A 27,210-nucleotide genomic window follows, 5' to 3' on the forward strand; every position below is an offset into this window, starting at 1 on the left:
AGTATAGAGATTATATGCATAAAGTTTAGTTTTATTTAAACTTGTTGCATGATATACTTCACTTATATTTATAATATTTATGTGCAATAGACATTTTTTTAAAGATTAATTAATTAATTAATTAATTTATTTTTTAAATAATAAATTTTATTTTTATATTCCCCCATACAATTGCAAACGCCCCATTCTGACCCCAATCCTTCCCCTCCCGCCCCCCACCCCCAAAAAAGTGTCTCTGGTTCATAGTTTTTTGTTGATCTTGATTTTCACTTCCTTATATTCATTTTCCTGGTCCCTTATTTAAGTTTTCTAGATTCCTGCTATGAGTGAGACCATCCGGTATTTTTCTTTTTCTTTTTGGCTTATTTCACTGAGCATGATCCCTTCCAGCGCCATCCATGTTGCTGCAAATTGCATGTGTTTATCTTTTTTGAATGCTGAGTAATATTCCATGGTATATATGTACCACATCTTCTTGATCCAGTCATCTATTTTTGGGCATTTGGGTTGTTTCCAAAGCTTAGCTATTGTAAACAGTGCTGCTATAAACATAGGGGTGCAGGTGCTCTTTGGAATTGATGTTTCTGTGTCCTTTGGGTAAATACCTAGGAGTGGAATTGCTGGATCATATGGAAGCTCTATGTTTAGTAGGTCCAGAAATCTCCACACAGCTCTCCATAGTGGTTGGACCAGTTTGCACTCCCACCAACAGTGCAGAAGAGTTCCTTTTTCTCCACACCCTCGCCAACATTTGTTGTTGCTAGTTTTTTTAATATGTGCCATTCTCACTGGTCTGAGATGGTATCTCATGGTAGTTTTGATTTGCATTTCCCTGATTACAAGTGATGTTGAACATTTTTTCATATGTCTGTTGGCCATTTGCATTTCCTCTTCAGAGAAGTTTCTTTTTAGCTCTTCTGCCCATTTTTTGACTGGGTTATTTTCTTTGTTGTTGCTGAGTCTCATCAGCTCTTTGCAGATTTTTGTGATCAGTCCTTTATCATTAGTGTTGTGTGCAAAAATGTTCTCCCAGTTGGTGGGGTTTCTCTTTGTTTTTGTTATTGTCTCTTTTGCTGTGCAGAAGCTCTTTAATTTGATGTAGTCCCAGCTGTTTATCTTTGCCTTCACTATCACTGCTTTGGGTGATGTGTCTGTAAAGATATCTTTGATGTGCAAATCCTGTAGTGTTTCGCCTATATTTCCTTCTATGTATTTTATGGTTTCAGGTCTTATGTCTAGTTCTTTAATCCGTTTTGAGTTGATTTTTGTGTATGGTGTGAGGTAGTGGTCAAGCTTCATTGAAAGATTTATTAATTTATTTATGCAAGCACCGGGTACAGTCAGAAGCACAGGAGGGTGAGAGAATTCACCAGAGCAAGAGTGGGGAGAAGAACAGGCAGAAAGACCGAAGTACACTGCTGAGGGGAGCAGCGGGCGGCAGGAGAGGTCTGCACGCCCTGTGGGACCCTCGCTGGCGGCCAGGGATCGAACCAGCGCTGCAGAGGCTGTGGGCAGCTTCACAGCCCAGCGCTCAACCGCTGCGCCACCAGGGGAGGCCCTATGTGCAATAGATTTTTATTATATATTCTACCATCTATTTTTGTTACATATTAAATGATGCAAATATGAAAGCGACATTAACATATAGATCTTTGGCCCTGTTTCTTTTTAAGACAGAAAAACAGGGCCTCCCCGGTGGCGCAGCAGGTGAGCGCTGGGTTGCAAAGCTGCCCGCAGCCTCTGCAGCGCCGGTTCGATCCCCGGCTGCTCCCCGGCCACCAGAGGAGGGTCCCGCATGGCGTGCAGACCTCTCCTGCCGCCCGCTGCTCCCCTCAGCAGTGTACTTCAGTCCTTCTGCCTACTCTGCTCCCCGCTCTGGCTCTGGTGAATTCTCTCACCCTCCCGCGCTTCTGACTGTACCCAGTGCTTGTATAAATAATAAATAAAAATAAATCTTTAAAAAAAAAAAAAAAAAAAAAAAAAAAAAGACAAAAACAATTTAAAAACTAAGAGGAGCAGCAAAATTTACCCAGGTTCATCCATATTACTGGAAACTATTGCTTCTGGCATAGCAATTAAAAGTGATGTTGTGACTGCCAGAAATAATGAAGTTTTGGATTTATGATGAGGAAATGAGAATTATATTCCTATTTTATTTTTAAAGGTGGAAGATTTATAGTCGATGAGGCCTGAACTGATGTGGTGCTTTCATTCCAGAAATGTGGGAGTGAAAGAATGTTAATGCAAAAAATGCTGTTGTGTCCAGATGGAAGTGGTACAATAAAAAGGAAGCTGCTAACTGGACAATTCATTTTGAAGTGCTTTGCATAAAATGCATATAACACTTAACTCCTTGGTAATAAAATCAGAAAATTTAAGTTAGAGTTACATATTTATGTCATTATATTCCTCATCCTTATTTTCCCTACAAATAATAGATCTCATAACAAGATGTCCTCCTTCATTAATCTCTAAAATTTCTCATTTCCCTAGGGAAGCCAATTTACGTAAAATACATTGTTCAGAGGAAAAAAAAAATGGCTCCTTGTTCTCTGTTCTTTTTTTATCTGCCTTGTTCTCCTGCCACTCTTCTCCAAATATTTTATTTGCAGGACCATTTCTACCTTAACATATTGTGTCCCAAAAACCTTGTCTCCTCCTATGAGGAAAATAACCAAACAGACAGCTTTAATAGTTATTATTTAGTAATTTTTATTCACAACTTTCCAAACTTTTGCTTTTTGCTTCCTTTATATTAGGGCAAATGTATTTATCTTCCAATTTCCTAAAATATAATCAGGAACTAGTTTCTTCATCTGCCTCAGGTGCTGCCTGGGTCTCGTGAGAAGGTAACAATGACAGCTACTATGCATTTGGAGTCAAGGGACTAGAAAATGCAGCGTTTCTGGAGAAAAATGTTTCTTCTTTATTTTTACCTTTTCAATGTATCCAAATGATGCTAGAAAAAAATTCCTTTTTACATAGGTACAAGATTTATTTATTTAGGAAATACTAATACATTTACAAATGTTAACTTTTAAGACATAGACATATACATATAGATAATGAATTATTGGATAAAAATGTACTGAAAGCTGGCATTTTGATGTAAAAATTCAAAGAAATCCAAAACATTCCAATCATATTGAATAAGATATGTCATGTCATTATGTAATTATTAAAATTTTTCCTGCTACCTTTCATTTTAAAATTTACTTACTTTGTTATTCATAAATGAACTTTAAATTAATATGTAAAGTTAACATGTATGTAGGAAGGCAAAACATGTACACATATAAATATACTAATATGCTTTTCTTTGCACATTTTCTTATTTGTTAGATTTTCATTTTAACTACTTATATCCTTCCTAAAAAGAGTAAGCTGAGTTCCAGAGGAAAGATGAGGCAGATTGCAGATTAAAGGGGCACATACGGGTGCATCCCTCTGCACCAATGATTGGAAGCAACAGAGGACTAATGCTGATCTGTTGCAAGGAAATATTAGAACACCTTTGTAGGACAACCAGGACTCAAGATCTTCTGATGGCTTTGCCAAATTTTCTTTACATTGCACAAAAATCTAAGATCCCTCTACCCACTCTCTGCTGCCTTCCTAAATATGTAAATTTAGCAATATGTAAATATGACTTGGTATCATAATTGCATTTTAGTCTCATATCTTGCCCAGTCTTTTCTGTTTGCTCCCTGTTTCTTTTTACATAAACTTTTCCCCTGATATATATCTGCACATTTAATTAAGTCTTATTGTTTCCTTCTCAGAGGGACCAGAAAAATAAAGATGTCTACATGTATGCAAACACCAGCTGATCCATACCTTGATATTTCAATGAAACAGCTCTGTATGGTCCTAGAATATCAGGACAACACCATATACATTTGTAAAATCTCCTAGAACAATATACACAAAGAGAAAATTTTATTGTATGCAACTAAAAAAAATCATCAATCAGACCATTGTGGGTTCCAGGATGGACTACAGAATGTGATAAAACAATCTGACTGTGTCATAATGTATGGCATTACCGCATTAAAGCCAGTGGGAAAAAAAGGTTACTTTGCGTAAAGGTACTTTGACTGGAAATTAGAAATATAAAGACAAAAGGAGATGATAGATAGATAAGTAGATAGATAGATAGATAGATAGATAGATAGATAGATAGATAGATGTTATTCCCAATTGAACAAATTAGGGCTCCTTGGAGAAATAACTAAGTCTGAGTTCTAAGAGGGGCAGGAATATGCATGATGAGCCTCGATCATCTCATAGGATCTGAGAGTAAAGAAATTCTCAAAAAGCAAAATAATGGGGTCATGACATAGGGATGCAGAAGCTCAAAAGAGCTTACAGGGGACAAAGGTGGAGGAAATTAACCAACCATAATATTATATACTGTATCCCAAAGTATAAATAGATATCTATGATCCATGCTGATATAAGTAAATGATTAAGTAAATAAATAAGAGGGAGGGGAGAAGGGCAAAAGCTTTCTTTTGGAAAAATTGTAAATAATATAAGTATATACTCACTGCTCTTGGAGGTGTATTTCATCTCAAGTGTGTATTAGAATCATGATTCCCGTCCAAGTAATAAGTATAGGAAACTGAGCACCTCTTCTGGGTCACTACATGCAAAAGAATGAAACTAGACTACTACCTCACACAATGCACAAAAACCAACTCAAAACTACAATGAGATACCATCTTCCTTCTGTGGAAGGCACATATTAAAGGCACATATTAAAAAAACTAGCAACAAATGTTGGCTAGGATGTGGAGAAAAAGGAACTCTCCTGCACTGCTGGTGGGAGTGCAAACGGTCCAACCACTATGGAAAGCTGTGTGGAGATTCCTCAACCTACTAAAGATAGAGCTTCCATATGATCCAGCAATTCCACTCCTAGATATTTACCCAAAGGACACAGAAACATTAATTCAAAAGGGCACCTGCACTCCTATGTTTATAGCAGCACTATTTACAATAGCTAAACTTTGGAAACAACCCAAATGCCCAAAAATAGATGACTAGATCAAGAAGATGTGATACATACACACCATGGAATATTACTCAGCAATCAAAAAAGATAAACTCATGCAATTTGCAGCAACATGGATGGAGCTGGAAGGGATCATGCTCAGCGAAATAAGCCAGAAAGAAAAAGAAAAATACCGTATGGTCTCACTCATAGCAGGAATCTAGAAAACTTAAATAAGGGACCAGGAAAAAGAATAACTATAAGAAGAAAAAAATCAAAATCAACAAACAACTATGAACCAGAGGCACACTTTAGGGGAGGGCAGGGAAAGGAGGGATTGGGGTTAAAATCAGGGGGTTGCAATTGTATGGGGAATATAAAGATTAAAAAATAAATAAATAAATAAAAACAAAATTAAAAAAAACTTAAATGTTAAAAAAAAAAAAAAGAAAGAGAAATCAGGTGTGCTAAGACTCATCATAGATACCTCTGAGCCCCTGGAACAGCAGTAGTCATTGGATGCCTACAAATCAGAATGGGAGAAGCCAGCATTAAAAGGAAACAGCAACATTCAAAGTATAATAATGGGCCAAGATTTGTAAACACATATAAATCCAGTTTCACAAGAATATTGTGACTGGAGAAACATTCAGTTTTGATGGGAGTTCCAGGTCCCAGAAGGCTGGTGTCACACCATCCCGTTGTGCTCTTACCTCAGCGAAATGGTGAATCGAAGTTATGCTTTTCTCATGAATGGATATTTTCATCTGCATTAAAGAGACATCAAAGGAAACGCTATCTTCTTACAGATGCTTACAAAATTTTATTTGTGTTTTATGTGTCATCAAAATATTGATGATTAGGGTTAGAAAAGGAATCTGAAAACACCATCTTACTAACATAAAGTTACTTACTAATTGAACTTCAGAGAAAATAGCCTAACCTTAAAGTAAAATCAAGGATTCCCTAAATACCCATATTGAAAACTGACCAAGAAATCATAAAAGTAAGCTAAAAGGAAATTTGAAAATCCTGAAATCTTCAAATTCACAGGACTATGTGATTAGCAGACATGATTTTACCTATTTCAAAGATTTTGACTTGAAATAAATTTATTGACAAAAAATTAAATAATGCCTTTTTGTGTAGGAGAGGAGGGAAAGTGGTAGTGGTGTTAAACAGGCTTCTTTAAGTGGATAAAAAGGGATTCTGATGATCTATGTTTTCCTCCTTTCTCCCCTTTGTTTCTATTAATCAAACTGTGCTGTTAACAAAATCGGTTACAGAATTAATACTATTTTTGAAAGGTCATTACTTTTTCCTGCAGGAAGTTGCTCCAGACTTAATCCTTTTGTTTTCATTCTTTTGTATCTTTCAATATCTACCCATTATCTATATTAAGATATTGTAAATAAATAAACAAGCAAATTATTTAAATTTGCATATAATGTATATAGTAATTTTAGATATTCCTAGAGCAACTATATCTTATTCATTCATTTTCCCTTAAGAAATTAGGACAGTGTTAATTAGAATATACATAAAATACTAACCATGGAAAAAAGCATAGCTATTATTCTGTGTTGGAGCTTTCAGGATATTTTAAATTTCACTGGTCTGTTTTCATATACAACCTTGCTAATTCGAAATTGTTAGAAAAGGTAGTGTATCAACATAGGTTTAGTTATGCATTAACAACAAATAAGGCCCATATCTTACTGATTTAAACTTAGAGTGGTTTATTTCTCATTCATACCACAATATATACAAGTAGGTTTGTTTTCCTTGTTGCTTTTGTCCAAGCAGTAACTCAGGGATTCAGATTCCTTCCATGTTGACACACTGCTATCTTTTTTTTTTTTTTTTTTTTTTTTTTTTTTTAAAGGTTAATAAAAGGTTTATTTACAAGGGAAGGGGAAATGAGGAAATGTACAGCTCAGGGAGAAAAGTGGGAGACGAAGTTTTAAATGAGTCCTACCCTATCAGCCGATCTGGAATCCCAAATGGCACTCTGAGAGCTGGCGCGAGCCAGGAGCCGTGAAGCCAGGAGGCGAGCGATAGTGAGCCCCCCAAGGCCCACATGTTTGGTTTTTATACCCAACCTGGCTACTTAACTCCACCCTCAGGTCCCAGCCACCTTCCCTTTGGTGGTGATGGGATTTGTCTTTCCCAATGTCTTTTTTTTTTTTTTTTTTTTTTTTTTTTTAAATATTAAATTTTATTTTTATATTCCCCCATACAATTGCAAACGCCCCATTCTGACCCCAATCCTTCCCCTCCCGCCCCCACACCCCAAAAAGTGTCTCTGGTTCATAGTTTTTGTTGATTTTGATTTTCACTTTCTTATATTCATTTTCCTGGTCCCTTATTTAAGTTTTCTAGATTCCTGCTATGAGTGAGACCATCCGGTATTTTTCTTTTTCATTTTGGCTTATTTCGCTGAGCATGATCCCTTCCAGCGCCATCCATGTTGCTGCAAATTGCATGTGTTTATCTTTTTTGAATGCTGAGTAATATTCCATGGTATATATGTACCACATCTTCTTGATCCAGTCATCTATTTTGGGGCATTTGGGTTGTTTCCAAAGCTTAGCTATTGTAAACAGTGCTGCTATAAACATAGGAGTGCTAGCCAGAGCAATAAGACAAGAGAAAGACATCCAAGGAATCCAAATAGGAAAAGAAGAAGTCAAACTATCACTATTTGCAGATGATATGATAATATACATAGAGAACCCCAAAATCTCCACAGAAAAACTAATTCAACTCATCAATCAATTCAGTAAAGTGGCAGGATACAAAATCAACACGCAAAAGTCAGTAGCCTTCCTATACACAAACAATAAATCTGAAGAAGAAGAAATCAAAAAAACCACCCCTTTTATTATCGAAACAAAAAAAATCAAATATTTGGGAATAAATCTAACAAAAGAGGTAAAGGACCTATACAAAGAAAACTATAAAACACTGTTAAAAGAAATAGAAGAAGACACAAAGAAATGGAAACACACTGCTATCTTAAACAGTGACCTTAGTCAGTAAGTTTGCCTCGGAAGGAAAAGGATGGGTACATGAAAAAGGCTTATGACAAAGCCCAGGGATATACATCACTTCAACTTATCTCCTATTGGCAGAACTAAGTCAAGGAGGCTTGGAAACAGTCTTTTTCTGTCTCCAAAAGAAGCAAAATGAAATGGTATTTCATGGCTACGTAGTATTACCTCTGCCAATGAGCAGTCTTAGATTAGAACAAGATTTTTGTGTGATTATTGCAAAGTAGACTATCACTACTTGAAGAAGAAATGGAAAAGCAAGCAACATTTAAAATTACTGTTATCATAGCTTCCACCATTTACAAGTTTCTTTTTTTCATTTTTCTTTTTCTTTTTTTTTTTTTTGAGGGGTAAACATCAAATCATTTCTCAGTTACTCAGCAGTGGCATAAAGTTTCCAATTCCAAATAACTGTGTGGTTTTTTCCAATTGGTATATAATGTCAGGCATTATGAGTTTGAGTTATCCTTGCTTCAATCATCTCCATCTGTTTAAGTATATTTCTAAAGACTATATTTTTAAATCATGATTTCCATTTTGTGGAAATATATGAATCACTTGTTTCCTGTTTATTGCTATGCTTTTCCTAGAGTGTGACTGACTATACAAAGAAACTATTAAAAGTTACAGTGCTAGGGGCCTCCCCGGTGGTGCAATGGTTGAGCGCTGGGTTGCGAAGCTGCCCACAGCCTCTGCCTTGCCAGTTCGATCCCTGGCCCCCTGGTGAGGGTCCCACATGGTGTGCAGACCTCTCCTGCTTCCCGCTGCTCCCCTCAGCAGTGTACTTTGGTCCCTCTGCCTGTTTTTTTTTTTTTTTTTTTTTTTTTTAAGATTTATTTTTATACAAGAACCAGAGTACAGGCCAGATGAGTGGGAGGGTGAGAGGATTCACCAGAGACAGAGTGGGGAACAGAACAGGCAGACCGACTGAGGGAAGCATCGGGAGAAACAGGAGAGGTCTGCTGTGCCATATGGGATTCTTGCTGGCCGGCTGGGATCGAAACCATGCTGCAGAGGCTGCAGACAGCTTCACAGTGCGGCACTCAACCGCCTGTGCCACCAGGGAGGCCCTCCTTCTGCCTGTTCTGCTCCCTGTTCCGGCTCTGGTGAATTCTCTCACCCTCCCGCACTTCTGACTGTACCCAGTGCTTGTATAAATAAATAAATAAATCTTAAAAAAAAAAAGAGGTACAGTGTTAAGATGGAGTGTTTAAATGTTTATTCTTTTACCACAAAAGACTTCGAGGTTCAGCTAATGAAGAGACTCTCTTTATGGGCTTCCTATTTAAGAAAACCTCAAGTGATTGCGTGGGAGGCAACAAGATCATGATTACTCTCTTCTTAAAGACTTTCTTCTTACACTCACATTTTAACAGTCTACACATTTTTTTCAAGTTCACTAAAAGAAGTTCCATAAAATTTACATTGAAAACTTAATTTTTTCCAGAATTGAGGTGAAATCTAACTTATGATGTAGTAAACACAAAGAGCCCTAGCACAGTTTTTTCATATTTATAGTTTTTTCCTAAATTTTAAATATGCTCTGTGTCCCAGTATATTTTGTTGAATTGAATGCAGTTCCTTTGCCTTCATATGCCACATGCTTACATCTTTCACAGTGATTGTCACCTCATAGTACAATTGACTTTTGGTGAAATTTCCTCCAGTAGAATTATGGATATGGATCATGTCTTTCATGCTAGTCTCCAGCACCTTATTCACACTGTGCCTGGCTCATGAAGTTCATCTATAAATGTTTATGGATCTGAACAAATTAATAAACAACAAACTTCAAACTTCTTAATGATTGTTTTGTTGTGATGAATTTAGGATCTATTAATGAAAAGTAAATTGGAATTGGAATTGGAATTGAAAAGTTAATTGAATAAATTGGAATTTTATTTATTTCCAAATGACTTCCTACTTACTAGTGATGCTTTCCTAAGAATTTTCTCCTCTCCTTTCCTTTCTTCTCCTCTTTTGCTTCTCTTCATCTTCAGATATAAAACCAAGTTAGTATTACATGATTCCAATTCTAACACCATAATAGTAAGTGATTTAATCAACTTAGGACACATTTCCAGCAGGAAAATCAGATTTAAATATCACACCTACTTGAAGTAGATTTAGTCACCTCAATTTGAGGAAAGGAAATAATATTTTTTATTAATATATTTTATTTTGTATAATTCTTACATCATTTTTCATTTTTGCACAATGTATGCATTTTCATTTAGGTTATATTCCCCATATAGTTCCACCCCCCCTTATTTTGACCCTAATCCCTCCTCTCCTTCCCCCCTACCCCCTGTAGTGTGTCTCTGGTTTATAGTTGCTTGTTGGTTTTGATTTTTTTCTTTATTATAATTAGTCTTTTTCCTGGTCCTTATTTAGGTTTTCTAAATTCCTGCTATGAGTGAGACCATACGGTATTTTTCTTTTTCTTTCTGGCTTATTTCGCTGAGCATGATCCCTTCCAGTTCCATCCATGTTGCTGAAAATCGCATGAGTTTATCTTTTTTGATTGCTGAGTAATATTCCATTGTGTATATGTACCACATCTTGATCCAGTATCTATTTTTGGGCATTTGGGTTGTTTCCATAACGTAGCTATTGTAAATAGTGCTGCTATAAACATAGGAGTGCAGGTGCCCTTTTGAATTAATGTTTCTGTGTCCTTTGGGCAAATACCTAGGAGTGGAATTGCTGGATCATATGGAAGCTCTGTCTTCAGTAGGGTGAGGAATCTCCACACAGCTTTCCATAGTGGTTGGACCAGTTTGCACTCCCACCAACAGTGCAGGAGAGTTCCTTTCTCTCCACATGCTCACCAACATTTGTTGTTGCTAGTTTTTTTTAATATGTGCCATTCTCACTGGTGGAAGATGGTATCTTATTGTAGTTTTGATTGCGTTTCCCTGAGTACAAGTGATGCTGAATCTTTTTTTCATATGCCTGTTGGCCATTTGCATTCCCCCTTTGGAGAAGGTTCTTGTTAGCTCTTCTGCCCATTTTTTGACTGGATTATTTTCTTTGATTTTGTTGAGTCTCATCAGCTCTTTGTAGATTTTTATGATCAGTCCTTTATCATTAGTGTTGTATACAAAAATTTTCTCCCAGTTGGTGGGGTTTCTCTTTCTTTTTGTTATTGTCTCTTTTGCTGTGCAGAAGCTCTTTAATTTGATGTAGTCCCAGCTGTTTATCTTTGCCTTCACTATCACTGCTTTGGGTGATGTGTCTGTAAAGATGTTTTTGAGGTGCATGTTATGTAGTGTTATGCCTATATTTCCTTCTAGCTATTTTATGGTTTCAGGTCTTATGTCTAGTTCTTTAATCCATTTTGAGTTGGTTTTTGTGCATGGTGTGAAGTAGTAGTCAAGTTTCATTCTTTTGCATGTAGCTACCCAGTTTTCCCAGCACCATTAATTGAACAAACTTTCTTTGCTCCATTGCATATTCTTTGCTCCTTTGTCAAAGATTAGTTGACTGTAAATCTGTGGGTTTATTTCTGGAATTTCTATTCAGTTCCATTGGTCTCTGTGTCTGTTCTTGTTCCAGTACCATGAAGTTTTGATTATTATGGCTTTGTAGTATAGTTTGAAGTCTGGGACTGTGATGCCTCCATTTCATTCTTTTTTTTTTTTTTTTTTTTTTCAGGAGAGTTTTGGCTATTCGGAGGTTTTGGTGGCTCCATATGAATTTCATCAATATTTTTTTCTATTTCTTTGAAGAACGTCATTGAAATTTTAATTGGAATAGCGTTGAATCTGTAGATTTCTTTTGGTAGGATGGCCATTTTGATAATGTTAATTCTTCCAATCCATGATGAGGGGAGGTCTTTCCATTTCTTTGTGTCTTCTTCTATTTCTTTTAACAGTGTTTTATAATTTTATTTGTATAAGTCCTTTACCACTTTTGTTAGGTTTATTCCCAAGTATTTGAATTTTTTTGTTTCAATAATAAAAGGGATGGTTTTCTTGATTTCTTCTTCTTCTTCAGATTTATTGTTTGTGTATAGGAAGCCTGCTGATTTTTTGCATGTTGATTTTGTATCCTGCCACTTTACTAAACTGATTGATTAGTTGAATTAGTTTTTCTATGGAGTGTTTGGGGTTCCCTATGTATATTATCATATCATCAGTGAATAGTTGTAGTTTGACTTCTTCCTTGCCTATTTGGATTCCTTGTATGTTTTTCTCTTATCTTGTTGCTCTGACTAGGACTTCCAGTATTATATTGAAAAGCAGTGGTGAGAGTGGACATTTTTGTTCCAGATCTTAATAGAAATGCTTTCACCATTTCACCATTGAGAATGATACTGGCTATGGGCTTGTCATATATGGCCTTTATGATGTTGAGGTATATTCCTTGTATCCCGAGAATTTCAAGGGCCTTTATCATAAATGAGTGCTGTACTTTGTTGAATGCTTTCTCAGCATCTATGGATAGTATCATATATATAGATAGTATATATTTCTTTTTGTTGATGTGTTGGATTACATTGATTGATTTTTGGGTGTTTAACCACCCTTGTGTCCCTGAAATAAATCCTACTTGGTTGTGGTCAATTATCTTATGTTTACATTGTTGGATTCTGATAGCTAAAATTTTATTGAGGATTTTTGCATCAGTGTTCATTAAAAAGATTGGCCTATAGTTTTCTTTTTTTGTGTTGTCCATTTTCAGTTTTGGTATTTGTGTAACATTGGTGTCATAGAATGTGTTTGGTATTATCCCTTCCTTCTCTATTTTTTGAAAGAGTTTGTGAATGATAGGCACTAATTTATTTCTGGATGTTTGGTAGAATTCATCTGTAAATCCATCTGGTCCTGGGCTTTTTTTTGGGGGGAGGTTTTTGATTACCATTTCAATTTCACTGCTTGTAATTGGTCTGTTTAGGTGTTCTATTTCTTCTTTATCTAGCTTTGGGTGATTGTAGAGTTGTAGGAATTTGTCCATCTCTTCTAGATTGTTGAGCTTGTTTGCATATAACTATTCATAGGAGTTTCTGATTATTCTTTTGATTTCTGCTGTTTCTGTTGTGATTTCTCCATTTTCATTTGTGATCCTATTTATTTGTGCTTTCTCCCGTTTTTCCTTTGTGAGCCAGGCTAGAGGTTTGTCTTTTATTTATTTTTTCAAAGAACCAACTTTTGGTTCATTGCTCTTTTGGATTTTTTTTTTAGTTTTGATTTCATTTATTTCTGCTTTGATTTTTATTATTTCTTTTCTTCTACTGATTTTAGGGTTTTGTTATTCTTTTTCTAGTACTTTGTGCTTTGAGATTAGGTTGTTTCTTTGAGTGCTTTCTTGTTTCTTGATGTGAGCCTTTATTGCTATATATTTTCCTCTTATTACTGTTTTTGCTGCATCCCATACATTTAGGAAATTGGTGTTCTCCTTGTCATTCAACTCAAAGTACTTTTTAATTTCTTCTTTTATCTCCTCATTAGTCCAGTGGTCTTCCAGTAGTGTGGGTTTCAATATCCATGAGGTAGAGTTCCTTGCCTTCTTTTTATGGTTTATTTCTAGTTTGATGCCTTCATGGTTAGAGAAGATGGTTGGTATGACTTCAATCTTGGTGTATCTGTTGCTGTTTGTCTTGTGTCCCAGTATGCGATTGATCCTGAGAATGATCTGTGTGTGCTTGAAAAAAATTGTGTACTCAGATCTTTTTGGGTTTAGTGTTCCATAGATGTCTGTTAAGCCCATGAGCTCTAGATCCTTATTTAGAGCTTTAGTTTTGTTACTTATTTTTTGTCTCATTGATCTATCCATTGTTGATAGTGGTCTGTTGAAATCTCTTAATACATATGTGTTTTCTCTGATGTCTTTTTTCAGAGGTGATATATTTTGATATATTTTGGTGCTTCTTCATTTGGTGAGTATATGTTAATGAGTGTTACTTCTGTTTGAAGTATTGTCCCCTTGATCATAATGTAGTGACCATCTGAGTCTCTTTTTACCTTTTTGAGTTTGAAATCTGTTTTATCTGATATAAGCATAGCTGTTCCTGCCTTCTTTTTTGGTCAATTTGCTTGTAGGATTGTTTTCCATCCTTTTACTTTCAGTCCATTTTTATCTTTTGTAGTTACGTGAATTTCCTGGAGACAGCAAAACGTTGGGTTTTGTTTCTTAATCCAGCCTGTGACTCTGTGTCTTTTTATTGGAGAGTTTAGTCCGTTTACATGTAGACTTAATATTGATATGTTAGTGTCTGTATTTGCCATTTTGTTTGTCTTTTCTCTGGTTTCATTTGTTTATTTTTTTAATATTTTTTTGGTCTTTTTTCATTTTTATTCATCCCTCTGTTGCTTCTGGCTTTAGGACTCCTTGTAGTATTTTTTGGAGTGGGGTTTTAGTCTTGATGAAATGCCTGAGTTTCTGATTGTCTGGGAAGGTCCTTATTCTTCTTCATAGAGAAAAGAAAGCTTTGTGGAATAGAATATTCTTGATTGGCATTTGTTGTCATGGAATCTGTTGACTATGTCCCTCCACTCTCTCCTTGCCTGTAGTGTTTCTTCAGAGAAGTCTGATGTCAGCCTGATTGGTTTTCCTTTGTATGTTACCTGTTTCTTCCCTCTTGTCAGCTTCATTATTTTTTCCTTGTCTTGGATTCTTTGGAGCTTTACTATTATGTGTCTTACTGTATTTTCCCTTTCATCATGGAAGTCTGGTGTTCTTCTTGCTTCTTGTATGTCTATTTTCAGCTCTTTCTTCATGTTTGGGAAGTTCTCTACAATTATTTCCTTCTGTATTTTCTCTGTTCCTATGTCTCTATCCTCTCCTTCTGGAATTCCTATAACTCTTATAGTTCCTTTCCTCATATAGTCAGATAGTTCCCGAAGTCTGTCTTCATTCTTTTTCATTTGTACTTCTCTTTCCTTTTCTGTTTTGGTTCTTTTTATTTCTGTGTCTTTGAGAGTGCTTATTCATTCTTCCATTTCATCTATTCTGCTATCACTGCTTTTCCCAGAGTTCTTTAGCTCCTCCATTAATCCTTTGATCTCCTGCATTTCTTTCACTTCTCTCTTTAGGGACTCAATTTCATTCTTCTGGTCATTGATTATTTTTCCCTTATCATTATTTTCCTTTGTAACTTCTGTCAGTTTTTTAATCACGGCAATTTTAAATTCTCTTTCTGAAAGGTTCAAAAGTTCTTCCAAGTCACTGATGTTGCAATCCAATGGGTGATTTTCTTTTTGTGGTGTGTCTTTTCCCTGAGGACTTGCTTGGTTGCTTCTAGTTTTTCTTCTTCCTGCTGCTTGTTTTTTAATTTGTCCTATTTGTTGGGACACTGTGTCACTGGTACTGGCTGGCATCTTTTTGGTGTGCTATTTCTGGGATTTCGGAAACTGGTGGCCCAATCAAGTCAAATACTGTTATGCCAGAAGTCCAGTAAGGCAGTGGTACTGTGAATATGTTAGTGGTTGCTGTCACAGAATATCTCCTCTTTCTGTATTTGTTTGATTCCCAAGGTGTGTCTTGAGGTCCCACAGACTGCCTTTGAGGTGGGTCGCTGGATTGCTCGCTGGCTCCAAATCGCTGGATCCCTCTCTGGGCTTCAACTCCCTGCCAGGTGGGGCCTGGCTTGTGGGGGCCATCAGCTCACCTCTGGCTGTGGGGGCAGCCCTCTCCCAGTTCCAAGCAGTCTGGGTTGAAGCAAAGATCCCTATTCTAAAATGGCAAGTCTGAAGCACACTTTGCTGCCCCTGCGGTCTGCCCTGGTGGCCGACCTGATCCCCCTCTGGGCTCCTACAGTTGGTGGCCAGACAGGGTTTGGTGTGTGGGGGCTTCCCAGCTCATCTCTGGCTGCAGGAGCAGCCCTCTCCCAGTTCCAAGCAGTCTTGGTTGAAGGAACGATCCCTATTCTAAAATGGCGAGTCCAAAGCGCGCTCTACTGTGCCCATGGTCTGTCCCAGAAAGAATATTGTTATTCAAATTATAATAAGATACATATAATCAGTTGAACCAGTCCCCCAAAAAGATATATTGAAGTCTAACCCTGAGTACCAGTGAGACCTTATTTGGAAATAGGTCTTCACATGTGTAATCAGGTTTAAATGAAGTCACACTGGATTAAGTTGAGTCCTAGCACTAGTTAGTGTCCATATAAGGAGAAAAAGATGTGGAGATGCTCAGAGCCACACACAGGGAAGACAGTCAGTGAAGAATGAAGTAGAAATTGGGATGATGCAACTACAACCAAGGAATGCCAAGAATTGTGGGAAACCACCAGAAACCAGGACGAGACGAAGAAGGATTTATCCCTCAAGCTTTCTAAAAAAGTGTGGTTTTCCTGTCACCCTTGGACTTGTTCACTTTCAAAACCGTGAAACAAAAATGTTTGTTGTTTTAACCTTTGTTAAAAACAAAGTTTTGTTTTGGCAGACTTATGAATTAATAAAAACCCTGTTCATTGAATGCCTACTAGGTTGCAGACATTTTTTCAGCCATCTATTATACCCTACTTAATTTAACCCTAAGACCAAACAACACTTACATTCTGCAAAAGATACCACGGTCCATACAGGTTAAGTAACTCCTGAATGTTACACTGTTTTCAAAGATTTTTCAAAGTTTTTCAAAGATTTTTCAAAGATTTTTCAAAGATTTTAAAGTTTTAATATAGTCTACTGTACCTAAATGCCTTTTTAAGATTGCATAGCCAGAAAGCAAATTTGAAACCAGATTTTGAGATTCCAGATCTACTCCTTATTGATAAACAGAATATAATACATGTCACATATTTGAGTATTTGATATTATTCCATTTATGTCGCCATATATTTGAAATGTTCCATAGTAAATTTTAAGGTTTTAAAATTTCAAATGAATCCTGCTAACTTTTACCACATAACATTCCCAGGAACTCTGGAAGGGAACTTTTTTTAGAGATAGACTATAGTTGCAATTGATTCACATAATCCAGGTAATTTTCTATATAAGACTACTCTGGAAAAGAGTAGAAGAAAAAGAGAATTTTAAGTGACAGGTAACTTCTTACCACCTGTCCATACACAAGGACTGCTTCTTTACTGCTTTTCTCTTCTATCTAAAATCATGTCTTTATTGTCTGACCTTATTCCTCAATAAAAGAAGATAAATCTATGCCAAACGGTGAGATTTTCCCTCATATTCAGTTTAAAATGGTTTGAAACTTCCAAAGTCTGGAGGTTTTGGCATATCTCACTGTTAGAAGCCTTTAGAATCCTGTGCTTTAGATATTTTTTGCTGGGAAAGTAAAAAACCAGCATACACCTCCAGCAATTATTCTCCAACCTTCCAGATAATAAGAATCACTTGGGATTCCAATTAAAAATTCAGATTTGTCCCTTGTGTATGGCAAGGTTTAGGAAATAAAAATATAGGAGTACAATTATTTTTGTTTATCTGAAAAAATGGGTATATAAATATTCCTTATTTATATAAAATTCAAATTTAACTGGTATCCTGTATTTTATCTGACATCCCTACTGGAGTTATACTCAAGTAACATATTTGTAACTTGCACTATAGGTGGATGTGGATTTTGTTATAACGTCTTGAACAGTTTCCTTTTTAGCCAAGTTTACCAATCATCTTTCCAAGTGACCCTTGAAAATACTCAAATCAGCTGTCTGATGTCACAAATTGCACTGTTGATTACTATTTATGATTAAGTACAATGTCTTACAGCATAATTATGCAGATTGTTCTGTTAGGCAATTAAAGTGTGTGGGGGGGAGTATTTTAAGGAAAATAACAGCCAACTATATCCAGAACATACTTCCCAGGGAGAGCCAAGAAATGCCCAGAGTGAGAAGACAGACTCCCCCACCCCAACCTACAGGTAAGCTGATAAAGCCAGTAGAGAGCAAGAAGGGCCTAGATGGGGGAAGATAGACAACACCCAGGGAGCACCTGCGCAGCAAACCCCAGAAAATGATGAACAGGATTCTGCACCCCATTTAAGCCAGGAATTCCCAATCATTCCTTGCAGTTGTTCTCCAGTAGACTCTGCCCAGTGGGTTCCCCTCCCTCATCCCCTGTCCCTTTGCACTCCAGTGTTGTTTCACTATCTCTAATAAACTGCTTTTCTTTTGCTATAATGTGACATTGAATTCTTTCCTGATCTCAGTCAAGGACCCAGGACCAACTCACCCCACCCTAAACCTTGCAGCAGTGTGGCATGTGCTAGATGCATTCTGCCCTTTGTGGATTACAACACTAAACTCTTGACTTACAGTTGATCCTCACATTTTTTCCATTAATAATCAGGTACCAATTTCAAAAATTAGAAGAACAATTTCACTAGACATCTGAAATGTGTGAAAGTGAGTTTTTGGAGGTGAGATTTAATGCTTCTTTTTGACCTTGAATTTTTGACATCATTTGAATCAAGCTGATTAATTGTATAATGTGATGAACCTTGACTCACAGCTTTGTCCTCAGAAGATCTTCAACTCTGGAATGTGTTTCTTCTCTTAGTCCAATGAAACATGAGCTTCCTGGCTCCAAGGATACTTTAAGGGCCAATTGTTTACAAAAACATTTGCCTGAGAACTTGAAAGTAGGGGTCCAGATGATAGATGGCATTTTGAATGCATTTGTCATGAAGGAATCTCAGGAGGATTGGTAGTGGAAACATTTCAAAAAGTAATACCAGTAATTAGGCTTGTTGCTTTGTGAAAATTTCACCTCATGATCTTTGAAGGCTTGACATGTCAATGATTCCCAGATTTCTAAAGTCAAGGTGTGAGGAACTAATTGTCAGAATTATAGTGATGGATTTAATAAACATAACTTAGTCCAGCTTCAATAGTCCAGAAGCCCAAGAACATTTCAGGACTTGGTTTCTCAGAACTACCATGACCTTTGGGAGCTTTCCTTTAAAAAAAAATCAAGACTTGCATTAAGTAATTCCAGCTTTCAATGATAAATAAAAGGAATCCTCAATAAACATCAGAGATCTTTTAAAAATTTTATTATTAAAGGCTCAAATGTTCCATAAGGTATTAAAATTATTTTCACAGGTTGTGAGGTTTTGGCTTCTCAAATCTAATCCTCTCAGAACAGTGAAAGATATACTCTGAGACCTTCTCTCTTCCACAATCTCATGTTAAAAGAAAACCTGATGTAAGATTGAGATGCTTTTATCATTTTAGTCAGAATATTATAGAAACTCACTTAACATCATCAATAGGTTATAGGAAACTGCAACATTAAACAAAAAGACATATAACAGAGGCAGATCTTCCAATAATGTCATTTAGTTTGATATTGACTGGGGTTGATTTTCTCATCAATGCTATAATGAAATGATGTTGAATAAAACCAAGTCATTCGTGGACCTGTTGTATTTGCTCAGTAGATCGTTAGTGAATAATTAAAGGGAAAAAATGAGTGAATGAATGAGTATATCTCAAATGATGGAGTTGATATTTGATAATGGGTAAAGTCACTGATGCAAGCTTTTCCTATTAACATGGATGCAATCAGCATAAAGAATAATAATGCTGGAAGTTACATATTTTCCTAACTGCATCAGTTGCTGTGTAAAAGCAATAAACAATTTTTAAGAAAACCCTCTGAGCAAATAGTTTGGTTGTCCCAGAATGGGGAGGAATTGCCCACCCTTGTGTTTTAAAATGAGAATGATGACTGTCTTTTTCCATAGGGAGTATGCCAACTCTTCAAGGCCCGTGAATCCTATCATTGATTTTGTGCAATTTTGTTTTTGATTTTTTACTGTCATTATGTGTCCAGTACTACATAAATCAAAGGAGGGAAAAACCTAAACATTCCAGTAATAGATTCAAAACCATATGTAATTTTTAACCTACTTCAGATTTTGCAAAAATCTTAGTTTTCCTAAGACACTGATGTACTGCCAAATACTGCATGTCAGCTTACTTGCCACTATTTCAAGGCTTTTTCAAATGTGAGCTGACTTTTCCATGTTTGATATTAATTCAAGAAGCCTTAGTTAACACATGCAGTTATTTGCGATTGATTTTTACTACTAAATGGTGTCTCTTTTGAGAAGAGTGAACTTAAAATTTAGTCAAGCTGTCTGAAGTCTTAGTAATGTGCTTTACCTTAAAGCCCATTCCACTTATTTTACTCGTTTTATTAAGATAAAATTTATAGACAATGGAATTCACCAGTTTAAGTGTATAATTCTATGAATTTAGAAAACCGTATGCAACCAACGTGTGCACATTCTTTGTGCCGCTTTGTACTTAATCTCCTTCCCCCAACCCCAGCCCCTGGCAAACTCAGATTTGCTTTCAGTTACTAAGATCTTTTCTAATAATATTTTCTAAATGTCTGTATTGGGTTTCTTTTGCTTGTAGTGTAATGATTCTGAGACTTATTTATGTTATGTTTATCACTAGTTTGTTCCTTTTTATCAGTGAGTAATCTGTTATACAGATGTATCACAATTTGTTTACCTATTCACATGTTGATGGACACTTGGATACTATCAATGATTTGACTAGTATAAATTTATTTACAAATAAATTTGTAAATATATTTACAAATATATGTGTAGACATATGTTTTACACTCTCTTGGATAAATACATAAAATAATCTGGTTAAAGATTGCAAGATTATATGGTATGAATATGTGCAACTTTATAAAGAACCTCCAAACATTTCCTAAAGTTGCAAAACTTTTATTTTTCATTTCCACCAGCAACACACGAGAATTCTATAAATAAGAGTAAAAAGAAGTGACATTGTATAGTGTTCTCACAAGGTGAAAAATCTATCAATTAAAACAAAAAGCTTTCCATTTCAAGACCTCTTTCTATTGGTTGTTTTTGATTTCTAGTAATTTATATTTTGATGGTAAGCAATGCTAATTTCTCTTTGTTCCTTGCTGTATTTTTCTCTCTTTTATTTTGTAGTCTATTAAAATGGAAGTAATTAAGTTACTTGTAACCAGTCTTACCCTTTTGTGACTTGCTTTTAAGTGTTGTTCCAGGGAACCCAGAACAGTTTTTAGGCTTAGTTTCACTTAATTCTATCACCAAGACAGTGTTCTGGTGAAGGTTCAACCCAATGCTCCAGGTATTATGATGTCGTTCTTCTCTTGTTTGAGGGAACACAAACTATTTCCAGATCTATTTGGATTACTGATTTCCAGGGTTTTTCCAATCCTGAGTAATTTCCTCTGGTACGTGGCATAGATAAGACTCAGTCAAAGACCTGAGGTGCCCCCTACATAGATGTCTAGAGTCCATATTTTATGCAGTTCCTTCCTTTCTGTCTGGACAATTCTAGCTTTCTGACCCCCCCCCACCCCAATTTTCTTTTCTCCATTAGTTCCATTAATTTTTCTCTGTAATCATTCTTCTGCTACTTATCTTTAATTTATTTTTTCCTCTGGATCCTCCAGATATTTTCTTTAGAGTTGGTAGGTATGTGTTCTAACAAATACATTAATTGGCATGGCAAAAAGCTGTCTGGGCTGGCCCTCAAGAATGTTTTAGGTAGGTTTCCATTCTAAAATGGAGTAAGTGTTCTCAATACTTTATTAACTTTTCGTCACCATTTATGAAAGAAAAGATCAGCTCAATTGGGAGTTCTGCCTACTAGGAGATAGGAGTTTGAGTCTAAAATGTGTATCAAACCCAGTACAAGATAAGTAATATAGTTAGAAGTAGAAACTTGGAAATCTTAATTATCTCCTATAATGCATTAATTCATTAAAGTTCTTCAAATCTTAATTTCCTTTTATTTTCAGTCTATATGTCTACATTAAATGTCTAAACCATTGGTCAATGATAATTTTAAATGTGAATATTATCAATAACAATCATTTCATTGTAAAAAGTATTTCCAAATCTACACACCTGAATGACACAGCTATTTAAAATAACCTCGATATAAGTTGCTATAACTCAACTTCATTAGTCTATCTTTAAGTGGAATTTATTCCACCATTCTTTAATTTCATAAATCAAGTGTTTATACAAAATCAAATCAAATCAAATTTTAATCAGAACAGAGAAACCCATAAATTATGTGAGACAATTGACTACTCACATAGAAAATAATAAAATTAAAGTATTACCTCATAGTAGAGACAAAAATGAATTTCCAGGTTCACTAAACCAACACTGTAAAATATTTTTTTAATTGGAGACTGCCAATTTTGTGGATAGAGAAGAATGAAGAAAATAAAACTACACACAGACAGACACATGCAAATCATGGAGCATAGAGGAAAAAAGGTCAATAAACTTTACACTGAAATCAAGACTTCAGGACAATGGAATATAACTTGAACAAAGATGAGATTGGTTGCAAGGTAAGTGGAATTTTTCAGGAATTTATACATTATGGGACACCTACATGGGAGGAGTTCAGGCAATTTGAATGTGCAGTGAGTGTGAGAAATGGCATATAGATAATATATGTATGTGTGTGTATATAAGTCACATATATGTGTCATATATAAGCCAATATATGTAAGCTCATACTGAATAAATAAATGAATAAGTAAATGACTAAATGGGGGAGAAAGACAAATCTGTAGGGAAGAATTCCAAATTATTTAACCTACCCCTTTGATCATGGGCTGTACTAGGCATCTTCTTTCCAAAAAGTGCTGTGTGGCAGATCATGCTTACGGAATGAGGAGAGAGAGGGATAACTTTGTAATGGAAATATGTGACAAGCAAAATAATAAATGTTAACAGCATGAGTGATAAATCATGTGGAGAGCATGCACCCTTGACATGACAGGATGGAATGGCATTTTGCATGTGTGGTTGTCCTACCAAAAGCAAGCAATCCCAATCTAACCACAAGTTTATGGGCTAGTAGTCCCAAATTGAGGGACATTTTATGAAGTACCTGACTAATACTTCTCAAAGTTCTCTGATCATTAAAAGGAAGAATATCAGGTAAGAATATTCTGTCACAGTTAAGAAACTGTCACAGTTAAAAGGAGCACAGGGGGACAGGATGAATGAAAATGCAGTGTGGTGCCCTGGATGGCATCCTGGTGCAGAAAAAAGACATTATGTCAAAGTTAATGATGCAAAGAAAGTCTCAAGTTTAGTTTGTAATATGTCAATATTAGTTCATTAGTTGTGACAAATGTATCAAAGTAATATAAAATATTAATAATAAGGGAAATCTTCACATTTTTTTCTGTAAATCTAAAACTTCTATAGTGCCTCCACTGGTGGCTTGGGTGGTTGAGCGCAGCGCTGTGAAGCTGTCTGCAGCCTCTGCAGCGCTGGTTCGATCCTGGCCAGCCGGCAAGGGTCCCACATGGGGCGGGAAACCTCTCCTGCCTCGTCCGCTGCTCCCCTCAGCAGTGTATTTCATCAGTCTGCCTGTTCTGTTCCCTGCTCTGTCTCTGGTGAATTCTCTTACCCTCCTGTGCATCTTACCTGTACCCCAGCTCTTGTATGAATAAATAAATAAATCTTAAAAAAATCTTCTATAAAGTTATTAAAACTAGATAGTTTTATCTTTGTTCTCTTAGTCCAAATGAATATGTCTCCTTTATTTAGTGACATATGTCTTAAATTAAGAAGCAATTTACACTGTCATTAAATGTTTTGAGAACACAAAAATTCCCCAACATTCTCTTTTAAGGGGGAGAGTTAAGGAAAATTTACAAATTACAATCATCTGATAATAAGATGGCTACAGTTATCCGAACAGGAAACCAAGGAGACTCATGGTGTTGTAGAGCAACCATCACTTCCCCCTAACAATGGGAGCTACACCTGAGGGGAGAAATTAAATACTATACAAAAAATTAACAAAGATGTAAGAAAATAAATAAAAGAAAAAATCTAAATCCTGGGGTAAACATATATTAACAACTTTTGAATGGAAGAAGCAGAACCTACAGAATTTCTGTCTCTCTGTCCTCAGTAATAGCAGCTATCTTAATCATATTTTAAATATTCTAAACTGTTTTGAAGCAGCTAATGAATTACAGCAATAGATTGAGGAGGGTGGCAAGAAAGATTGAGTGAGATTAGGTAGTAATGCAAGATGACAATATCTATTTCAGTTAACAGGACATGACTGGGGAATTCAAATAAACTGAAAAGATGATTTGCTGCGGGGGGCCAGGGGAAAGTTATAAACAAAGAGCTAATGATGCAGCCAGGACAGTAAACATTGTGCTTATTCTGCAACATCTAAAAGAAGGACCTATGGGAAGTTGCGATTGGGGGAAACATCCCAGACATTGCTGAGTGGTGGGCTGTGAACTGTTGCTAACTCCCAGCAGAGCCAGTGGCTCTTGACTCCCTACTTCCACTGGAATTCTACTTTGCTTAGCTAAGTTTTCAGAACTGTGCTTCAATTTTAAGGACTGTAAAAGAGGAAAATCAGAACATGCACCAATAGCACTAAGTGAAATTAATAACGTTTCCCTAAACTATCTTGCTGATCTGCTTTACCTTGTACTGTCCCTTTTACTTTGTTAGCATCGTTCCATTTTATAAAAATCATCCAACTGAAAAAACAAATTAAATGTTTCTTATTGCATGACTTGATAAATGAATTTAATGCCTGGTGGTGATATTTTTGTAAGCCTTTAATTACATGCCTTGCCAAAGACAGAATTTATTGTGTTTTGTATGAAAACTAATGTTTTCATAATATGTTCTTCTTACGGTCAGTATAAATATTGAAAATTGTATGATATATCATTGTTCAAATTGAACCTTCCAGAACGGTTCATCTTCTTTTTAAGAGAGAGGGATAAAAATTTCATCTTTTTACACTGGCAATGTTTTGCCCTGGAAAGAGTCAAATGGTTTTATAACAATAAAAATGAGATACGGTGTAACTTTTCATGGAATGCTATGCATCTATGACTTTTTTTTTCCCCATTCTTTTTCTTTTTGGTAATTCAACTAAGGGCAAAAATCGAGTATAATGCAAACTTTCTGTTGAATTCTTAAAACATTGTTGAAGTATAACTGACATATAATAAACTAAACATTTAAAATGTGCAATTTGTCAAGTTTGCTTGTATGTATAATCTCATGAAACCATCACTACAAGTACGATAATGAATATATCACCTCTAAAATGTCCTTGTGCCGTAGTGTTAGCCTTCCCAACTCCCATGCTGCTATTTACAGGCAATTGCTTATCTTTCTTCTCTCACTTTAAATCAGTTTGCATTTTCTAATATTTTATATAAATGAAATCATAAAGTATGCATTTTTTCCTGATTGTTTTCACTCAGTATAAAATTATTTTGAGAATCCTTCAAATCCTTGTTACACATGTCAACCCTTCATTCCTTCTGTAGCTAAACGGTAATCCAGTGTCAGGGTCCCACAGTTTCTTCATCCTCTCACACACGGATGTATACTTAGATTGTATTCAGACAGAAAAGAGTGTTTCTATTACAAATAAAGTTTTCATGGAAACTTGTATCCACATATTTAGAATACCCTGGTCATCCTAAAAATTACACAGCATTGTAAATTAATATGACTTTGGTTTAAAAAAAATACATAAAATACATTACCCAATTAAGAAAATGAAAACACAAGACACTGACTGGAAGAAAATATTGGCAAGTCATCTATCAGTTAAATAATTGTACCTTAAGTATATAAAGAACTCTTAAAACTCAGTAATAAGAAAACAGACATCCCAATAAGAACCGTAGGCAATATCTTTTAACAAGATCTTCAACACAGAAAATATAAAATTAGGAAATAAACTTAGGAAAAGTTGCTCAGCATTTTTAATTATTAGTAACTGTAAATAAAAACCACAGTTAGGTACCAATAGACACCTATTGGAATGACCAACATTCCAAATGTTAACAAGGATCTGGAGGAACTGGAACTCTTGCATCCCTGAGGGCTATGTAAAATGACACAGTTACTTCAGAAAACAATTTTCAGTTCTTTAAAAGTTAAATATAAACCCATGTGATTCAGCCTGTCCACTCCTATATATTAACCCAAAAGAAAAGACAGAACATGACATTTCTGCCAAGTTTACACTCAACATTTGTTCTTCTGATCACCATTCAGTTTGACTCACATCTGTGCTTATCAATTTACCTACTTGTGTATTTAACTATATTAAGCTGTTGTATAGTTTGTATACAATGCTGACCCCAAAAAATCCAAACATTGCAAAAAAATTTACCACGTGCTTAATACCATGTGCCTAATATTATTTATACATAATATAAATCATATTATAAATGGTAGCATTTGATGAATTTTTCTACAATTGAAGTTAATATGTACTTTATGTATGTTGTTCAATTTTATAATTTGTTTAAAATAAATAAAAGTAAAATGGAATGGAATTCCCCAAAACATTATATATTCATTCTAGACTTTATCAATCACTGAGTTAAAATGTGATATAAAATTTTTAAAACCGTTTATATATATATTCAAGGACTACTTTCAATCTTATTTCTTTTCTTATTTTAAAGTTGTAGTAATTTCACTTCATTGTATTTCTTTTTGTTTATTTATACTTTATTCTTTTTTTTTTAAGTTCGTAATGTTTAGGAATTCTTAAGGAGCTACTCACAGTGTCCCCTCTCCATCTCATATGCCAGAATGATACACATCTTGTTTGAGTTCTCTGAGCAGGTATCCTGCACCAGCCATGAACTTCTAACTGACTGCAAGTCCCTGAAATTTGAAATCAACTACCTGCCAATTCAGAAAGCCCTGGGGTCAATTGGTGTCAGTCACTAAGGAGGTTTCAGGGACATTGCCATTGCAAATCACCATTGCTGACACCACACTCCATAGCATACAACATCAAATTTAAAAGGACACTGGGAAGCCTTCTTTTCCATAGTATTCAGATCTTTAAGCTATCCAAAACTGACAAGCATACTGTGGATACTGAAAAGATATTACAAAAAGCACAGATTTTGAAATCAGAGAAACAGTGTTCAAATCTTGGCTCCAACTCTTACTCATTGGGTGATCTTCGACAAATTTCTTTTTTTTTTCCCAGAAAAGCATTGAATATTTATTTATTTTTTTAAATTTAAATTTTATTTTTATATTCCCCATATAATTGCAACCCCCTTATTTTGACCCCTATAGTGTGTCTCTGGTTTCCCCAATCCCCACCCCCTATAGTGTGTCTCTGGTTCATAGTTGTTTGTTGATTTTGATTTTTACTTTCTTATA

At 35.6% G+C, this 27,210-nt stretch overlaps 2 long non-coding RNA genes across 2 annotated transcripts in view; one reads left to right on the top strand and one right to left on the bottom strand.

Moving 5' to 3' along the window:
• Nucleotides 1-2,723: 2,723 nt before the first annotated feature.
• LOC119253367 (uncharacterized) lies at nt 2,724-21,050 on the bottom strand. The gene is made up of 6 exons (XR_005127055.2): nt 20,991-21,050; nt 5,710-5,763; nt 5,484-5,519; nt 4,551-4,645; nt 3,838-3,911; nt 2,724-2,959 (listed from the first exon to the last, which is right to left on the bottom strand). It is a non-coding gene; the product is annotated as an uncharacterized LOC119253367 (long non-coding RNA).
• A 79-nt stretch (nt 21,051-21,129) lies between these two features.
• Nucleotides 21,130-27,210, top strand: part of LOC129146337 (uncharacterized) — a 29,847-nt gene continuing 23,766 nt past the window's right edge. Inside the window, exons 1-2 of the long non-coding RNA XR_008552905.1 lie at nt 21,130-21,215; nt 22,187-22,352. This is a non-coding gene — a long non-coding RNA (uncharacterized LOC129146337). The remainder of the gene's footprint in view (nt 21,216-22,186; nt 22,353-27,210) is intronic.

This window comes from Talpa occidentalis, unplaced genomic scaffold, assembly GCF_014898055.3.
Source record: "Talpa occidentalis isolate TD23 unplaced genomic scaffold, MPIMG_talOcc4v2.1 talOcc4.2, whole genome shotgun sequence".
Classification (NCBI taxonomy): Eukaryota; Metazoa; Chordata; class Mammalia; order Eulipotyphla; family Talpidae; genus Talpa; species Talpa occidentalis.